Here is an 8,340-nt window from a genome sequence, read left to right on the forward strand (position 1 = left end):
CTGAAAATTTTATTACTAGTTCAGATATATCTGCATAACTATTTAATTTTTTTTGAATTTTTCAACACTTAAAATTAATTTTTCCAAACTACTTTATAAATAAAAATTTTTCAAAATTTTGATATTTAAGCTTCATTATTTTTTATAAATATTTATTTTCCCTTAGAGAGTACTTATGATTTATATCAATGATATTTTTTTAGGATTTCTCCTATTTTTAATATGATCAAAGGGTGAGAATTAAAGATTAAGTCTATGGGGATGGTACATTTTGATTTTATATTATATTTTTTTAATTACAAATTATGTACTTGCTATTTTACTATCATTTGTTTTTGGTTTACCTTAACTTAAGTTGGATTGCTCACATTAAAAAGGAAGAGATTGTAAGTACCTCATGGTAGTTTTGATGTGATCAACCAAGTCAAGTTAGGTCCTATTATGTTTTGATCCATGTGTCTAAATATGCAGGAACTTAAGAGTATAAGAAGTCAAACAAGAGATGCAGCTAGTGAGAAGGATGACACGGAAAAGAGTTGACGGGCTAAGTACGTCCGAGGGACGAGGTGCTGCGGAAAAGTACATTGGTGAACGAGAAAGAAGCGCTCATCATTTCGAGGGAAGAGAAGCCGGAGCAGAAGATTGCTCGAGAATGCCAAAATTAAAGATGGGTTTGGGTGAACCCAATTTCAGATGGTTGAATCACCCAAGCGAGCGGAGTAGGAGTGGAAACCCAGACAAAAAGTCAACTAGAAGTTGACTCATGTTCGAGCGCCCAGAGTAGCTTCGGGCGCCCGGACCACTTTGGTCAAGCCGGGGCGCGTCGACTCCTTGTGGATCAACATCAACAAGGGCCTAGGTGCCTAGAACGGGATAAAATTTTATCTCATGTCCATTGCATAGCCGTTTGCGAGAAGATGAGATTTGCCACAATGGGGGGTGCCTGGATCGTGCCACGTCAGGAAATGGTCAGTTTTGCTAGTGGGCTATAAATATAGTCCTAGTCTTCTCCTTTTCATAGAACACACTTTGTACTTCAAGTTTCTTTCTATCTTTCATTTTTTAGCATCATTTTTGTGTACAAGGCTTCTCCATCTCCGACGTTTTATTCGAGAAGGATATCTTTTTACTAAAGCATACTTTTCTTGGAGTAACACTCCTCTGATTGCAAAGTAAGTAAAAATTTGTGTGTCTCAAACTCTTTTAATTCTATTATATTTTGATTAAGTGTGTAATTGATAAAGCCTAATTGTTTGAGAAAGGTGTTTGCTATTTTATTTTGTGCAGGGTAATTCACCCCCCTCTTGCCGGTCGCAAGGGACCTATAGGGCTAACCCATATTAGCTTAACTTCCTTCTTCATTCCATGTCAAAGCATCAATGAGTATTTCTTAACTTGAATCCTATATTTTTCTCCTCCTTTGACACACATAAAAAATCTTCTCCCTAGAATTCATCATTTTGTCATTCAAACCTCACAATGAATGTCTCATATGCTTCTATTGTCTCTAATGCTCAACCTTGAGCATCCATCCATTATCATACCTTTAAGTTGAACCTCCCCCTCAAAGCATACTCCAACTTCTATTATTTCACTAACAATAATTTGGAGTTTTTAAACCTTTAAGAAGTTCCAAAATTTGAAGTTATGAGGTTAAAAATTCAACTTTGAACATAAACCTCCTCTTTAACTCTAATTTGCCTTCTTTAACCATTCCTTTCTTATTTTTATTAAGAGAATTTCCCTTAAATGCTTATCTAAGTACTTCAGATGGTTAGAAATATTTAAATTAACTAAATGTGATTTAATGAATTGAAATTAGACCATTTCAACTAAAAACAACCCTGTTACTCAATTGATATTAGTTATCAATCGATTACAGCTCGCCCGAATTGATTGCACCCACTACCAATAGATTACAACATGCCCGAATCTATTAGCAACAATGCATAATTGATTGGAGTTTCTAATTTTTGCAATCAATTTCAAACTAAAATTTAGAAATTCATAAATAATTCTACGATTTTTTAAATATAATGAAACTTCATGTACACATTACTTATGTCATATACTATTATGAAAAAAATAATTTTCTATGAAAATACCTCCCATTTTCAAAGAATGACATAAAATTAGAAATCATTGAAAATTTCAATGTTTCACTCTAACTTTATATATAACTAATCAATGTTGATTACTATTAACAAATAAACTGCACCAAGGTTTTTCAAAATAATTTTAAAATGATTTTCAAAATAAATTTCCAACCATGATTTTTGGACTAAATGCACATGACTTGTACATTAACTTTTCCTATAATTAGACTTCACATAATTATTTATTTTGATAAAACTAAAACTCAATTAGATATTGATCCGGCAGTAAGAATGGGGGACCCACTTCCTGAAGGGTCTTAGCTTGAGAACCGATGAAGGGCTGACTAAGCGGTTAATGGCCGAGCCGATCAGCCGGGTTGGTCCGAGCGGAGTTAGAGATAACCCATCCATGGGGTTGGGTGTCCGACGCCAAGGCAGGAGGATCGAAGGGCCGACCGGGAGCCCGAACGGCAGGGGCCAAAGAGCCGAGCGGGCAACCCGCCCGGACAAGATAAGGGCGAGGGGACAAAAAGGTGGCCGAGCGGCCTATGCGCTCGGCTCGGGATATGGGATATCGGTAGAAGCATGTCTGATGATTAAGCCGTACACAAGATCGCACGATGGAGGATCTTGCCGTCACATCATGGAAAGGTTGATACAGTAGCAGTATGGCCTCAGGGACGCCTTTTCTGACGGACCCATATCTGGGCATGACTCTTCTGACAGACACATACCCAGGCATGGTCAAATGCAGGTGATTGCTTTGATTGGCGCGCCCAGGCTTCTTCGAGGGGTCTATATAAGGCCCCAATTTCTTCACCGGAGGTATGCACGTCTTCATCTTGAGGCCACCTTTTTGTCATTCCTCGCCTGACTTGAGCGTCGGAGGACCGTCGCCGGGACACCCCTCCCGGCTCGGTTTTGTTGCAGGTTCGCGGGAGCACTCGAGGATCCAGCAAAGAGCGCCACGTGCCCAGCGTCCACTGACTCTTGGTTCGGACAGGATCAAATTGGCGAACCAAGAGTCAGTGGACGCTCCCGCATCCGATCGAAGACAATGGACGAGGCTGGACGACAACACACGGTGACGCTTTCAACAGAAGAACTCGAGGCTCTGGTCGAGATGAGGGCCGCCAAACTCATGGAGCAAAAACAAAAAGCATCCGCCGAGCGGGCGGAGCAACAAGCAACATCTGCGTCTGGTGGCCGAGCGGAAGCACCTCCAACCACCGTCGCATTCCATCGGGCCTTGTTTCGCACCCCTGAAGCCATACCAGCCCGAAGAGATAGAGGATCTTCCTCGGATGAAATGCCAAGGCGGGATGGCAGAAGGGAAAGCGGCGGACTCCTCCCGAGCGGATCAATCGCCAATTTTGAGGTTATCCACGAGACCCTCCGCCCAAGCACTACGTGCCTCCGACGATCGGCGAATACAATGGAACAACGGACCGGATGATCATCTGGTAAGTTCGATAACGCCACTCCATCAATACACGGATGGAGTAAAGTGTAGAGTTTTCCTTACCACCCTCTGGGATCGGCTCAACGGTGGTTTCGAAGTTGTCGGACGGATCCATCACGAGCTTCAAGGAATTCCGAGCGGCCTTCCTTCGCCAGTAGTCGGCATTATCAAAAGACAAGTGTCACTTATTCGCCATCAAGCAAGACCCGATCGCTTCGAGGCTATATTCAGCGATTCAACCAAGTGGCGATGGATATTCCAACGCCACATCGGAGACGATGATGAATGCCTTCACACAAGGCCTTGTGGATGGGGACTTCTTCCGGTCGCTCATCCGAAAGCCGCCCCAAGATTATGATCACATGCTACATCGGCCAACGAATATAAATGTGGAAGAAGCGCAAGCCGCTCGGAAAAAGGAAACTCCGCCACTGCTCATGCCGAGCGAACAAAGACACCGTGACCACCCGAGGACCGAGGGTCAAGCATTCGATCCCCTCACGCCGATCGCACGACAAGAAGTGGTGGCCGCCCAAGCCAAAGAAGAGGTGGACCCCTATGTTCCGCAAATTCCACCAGACGGACACGCACAACACGAGGGATTGCCAAGCCTTCCCTTTGTGTCCAATCTGCTCCCGGGAAAGCCGAACGACGGTCGCCTCCGTGAAGCTGACCGGACCCGCACCGAGGGACGACACCAGCAGACACCCGATCGGCACCGATCCCCGAGGCGTGAGAATCGCCGGGCGTCCAGAGAACGGTCACGACCGTCCGCTCGGGAGGAGGAAAATAGGAGCAATACTTCCGGGCGAGATCAACGTTATTGCCTGTGGGCCGACCGAGGAGATTCCAACCGAGCCAGGAAGTCATACGCTTGGCGGCTGCAGATCCACGCCGTAAGCTATAGCCGAGAGAAGGCGAACGGGCTCGAAATCAACTTCGGACCCCGGGATCTCGAGGGAGTAGAAGTCCCCCACTACGTCGCTCTCATCATTCGAGCGGTAATAGCAAATTACACCATTCATCGCATATTTGTTGACACAGGGAGCTCGGTCAACATCAGTAATCTTCAAGAAGGCTTTCGATCAGCTCCAGATTGATCGAGGTGAGTTACTGCCGATGACGACCCCACTCTATGGGTTTACGGGCAACAAGGTTTTGCCGATCGGCTAAACCAAGTTGGCCACCTCACTCGGAGAAGAGCCGCTCCAGAGGACCAGGACAATAAACTTCGTGGTGGTCGATTCCTCATCATCCTACAACGTTATCCTGGATCGATCAATCATCAATGAGTTCTGGGACAGTAGTTTCAACATAGCGGTGCTATATAGAGATGATCCGAGCAGAAGCTTGTTCCGCTCGGAAGGCGCCCCGAATTGAGGTACACGCCATAACCGAGAAACCTCCTGCTTTAATTTATGATGAAAAGGAGGAAGTCCAGATCCATCCGACCCGATCGGAGGCCACGACTTTTATCGCCTCTGATCTGGAGAAAGAACAGAAGGAGAAGCTGATTCAATGCCTCCAACGAAATCATGATGTCTTCGTCTGGTCGACACATGAGTTACCTGGAATTTCGCCGAGCCTAGCGCAGCATGAATTGCATGTCCGACCGGACGCTCGACCAGTGAAGCAGAGAAAAAGGGACTTCAGCGCCGAGCAGAATGCCATTATCCGGGCGGAGGTGGAAAAACTTCTGAAGGCCGGCCACATACGCGAGGTGCAGTTCCCGAGCTGGCTGGCCAACGTAGTCTTGGTCTCCAAGCCGGGCGGCAAGTGGAGGGTCTGCATCGACTTTCGAGATTTAAACAAGGCATGCCCCAAGGATTTTTATCCTCTGCCCCGGATAGATCAGTTGGTGGACTCCACGGCCGGCTGCGAACTAATTTGCATGCTTGATGCTTACCAAGGATATCATCAAGTACCGCTCGCCCGAGAAGACCAAGAAAAAGTAAGCTTCGTAACGGCTGACGGCACATATTGTTACAATGTGATGCCGTTCGGATTGAAGAATGCCGGAGCCACCTATCAACGCTTGATGAACAAGGTTTTCAAGGAGCAGATCGGGCGGAATCTGGAAGTTTATGTGGACGACATTCTTATCAAATCCGTCCGAGCGGCCGATCTTTTCAAGGATATGGAAGAAACCTTCCGAACGCAAATGGAGTCAAACTAAACCCCAAAAGTGCCTGCTCGAGCCAAAGGAGGCGCTCGGGTATATAGTGACCGGGGAATTGAAGTAAATCAGCAAGATTAAAGCAACGCAAGACATGCCGCCCCAATAAATACAAGAGAAGTGCAAAGGTTGACGGTCGGATAACCGCTCTATCGAGATTCATCTCCGAACACGACCGAGCCTGCCATTCTTCAAGATCTGCGCAAGGCTACTAAATTCCAATGGGATGAAGAATGTGACCGAGCATTTGAAGAGTTGAAGACATATCTTAATTCTCTACAGTGTTAGCCAAGCCGGTCGGGGTGAGTCACTTTATATGTATCTGTCTGTAGGCTCAGCACTTGTGAGGGCGAACGGCGAAGAACAGCCGGTGTATTTTCTAAGCCACATTTTAAAAGATGCTGAATCTCGTTACACTGGGCTTGAGAAGTTGGCCTTTGCTTTAGTTCTAGCCGCTCGGCGCCTGCGACCGTATTTCTTGGCTCATACCATTATTGTCCGGACGAACAGTCCACTTGGAAGAGTGCTGTTGAATCCAGAAGCGTCCGGACGGCTTATCAAGTGGACGACAGAATTGAGTGAATTTGACCTCCAATATCAGTCTCGCTCGGCGATTAAAGCCCAATCCTTGGCTGATTTTGTGACCGAAGTGCAAAGGCTAGAGCCGGAAGCTATGTGGAGAATATATGTGGATGGATCCTCCACTCGGCTTGGAAGTGGGATCGGAATATTACTACTCTCACCTCATGAAGAAAAGATGCACCTATCCGTCCGGCTAGATTACAAAGCTACTAACAATGAAGCAGAGTATGAGGCCCTCATAGCCGGATTGCAGGCAGCACGGCATGTGCAGTTGGCCACTCAGCAACTTTCCGGCACCTTTGAAATCAACTGTGTTTGGCTCAAACTCTACGCGAGGCCTTTGAAAACTCAAAGCTACTTTCCGAGAGGTGCTTATTCTAAGATTCCCCGAACCAGACTGCCGATGAGTTAGCCAAACTAGCGAGCTCAATAACGCCGCTCGCCATCCAAAAAGCTTTGGTGGCGCATGTCGAGCGGATGCAAGGCCTCGCATTTCCAAGTGAACTGGAGGACACCTATTATAGAATTCCTCCGTTCGGCACCACACCATCCGATGAATATGCGGCCCGGCTCCTGGAAGAAGAGCCGGTTGGTTCACACTCATCGGAGATCACCTTACAAGAAAGCTTTCTCGCGCCTTTTGCTGAAATGCGTAAGCTCGAGGACTCAGCCTACATCCTCCGTGAAGTACATCAAGGATCATGCGGGGTCATCCGGCGCTCATTGGCCAAGAAGATCCTCTTGGCCGGATACTTTTGGCCAACTTTACAAACAGATGCCGTCGACATGCCTTTCATGCCGGAAGTATCACAACTTCTCCCACCGGCAGAGGAGATGAAGGCATCAACCATCTCATGTCCGTTCGATCAATGGGGAATGGATATTGTGGGTCCATTTCCGGCGACCGGGCAGAGGAAATTTTACTAGTGGCGGTAGACTATTTCTCCAAGTGGGTGGAGGTCGAGCCGCAAGATCAACAGATGGTTAAAAAATTCATCCGCAACACATCATTTGTCGGTTCATCCCTCGCCGACTAGTGTCCGACAGCGGTTCACAAGGAAGATGTTAGAGGATTGGTGCAAAAGCTACGGCATTGAGCAACATTTCACGTCCGTGGCCTATCCTCGAGCAACGGTCAAGTGAAGTCGCCAACCGGGAAATTTGGGAGGGAGTTGGCGGATGAAGTGCCGAGCGTCTTGTGGGCTATCCGAACGACGCCAAAAGAAGGGACGGAGTCACACCGTTCCATTTGGTATATGGCGGTGAGGCTGTCATACCGGTCGAAGTCGGCGTTGAGTCAGCCAGATCCGAGCTATGATGATGACAACGCCGAACGAAGAAACATGGAGCTGGACTTGGTAGAAGAGGAGAGGGCAAAGGCGTCCGTTCGGCTGATGGCATACCTTCGCGGATGAAGCAAAACTACAACGGCGCGTAATTCCCGGATCGTTCCAAGTCGGCGATCTTGTCTGAAGAAAAATTACGTCGGCAAGCTTGAAGCTCCATGGGCAGGCCCTTTCAAAATCATCAAAAGCTCCGCAGCCAGTATTATCCGGAGGATGAGGACTGACTGCACTAGATAGGCGTGGAGCGCGAACCACCTCAGCCTTACCTCGGGTGGGGTGAATGCCAGATGAAAGTCAAAGTGGCAGATGGCCGGCCGGAGAGGTGTGGGCCGACCGACGGGGCGACTGGCCGGTATTTAGTGGATGGTCAAAGGCACCCTGACGAAAGTCAGGGTTCCGGCGCTCAACGGACAATATCACAGAGCCGAACGGATCGCTTGGCCGAACACATGAGGTAGCATACTGCTAATAGTCTCCGCAAAGCACACCATCGAGAATCTTCCTGGACCGTTATATGTATGTGCCTGATCGGACGTAAGGCGGAGGCGAGCCGGCCGGATGCTTCGAGGCAGGCCGGCCGGACGCTAGTTCGGGAGCCAAGGGGAAAAGGCCAAACGCCTAAAAACGGAAGCCCCGTACCATTCGGACGGATATAAATAGACCCTGAGCCGTTCGGCC

The sequence above is a fragment of the Zingiber officinale genome, chromosome 1A (assembly GCF_018446385.1).
Source record: "Zingiber officinale cultivar Zhangliang chromosome 1A, Zo_v1.1, whole genome shotgun sequence".
In the NCBI taxonomy this organism is placed as follows: domain Eukaryota; kingdom Viridiplantae; phylum Streptophyta; class Magnoliopsida; order Zingiberales; family Zingiberaceae; genus Zingiber; species Zingiber officinale.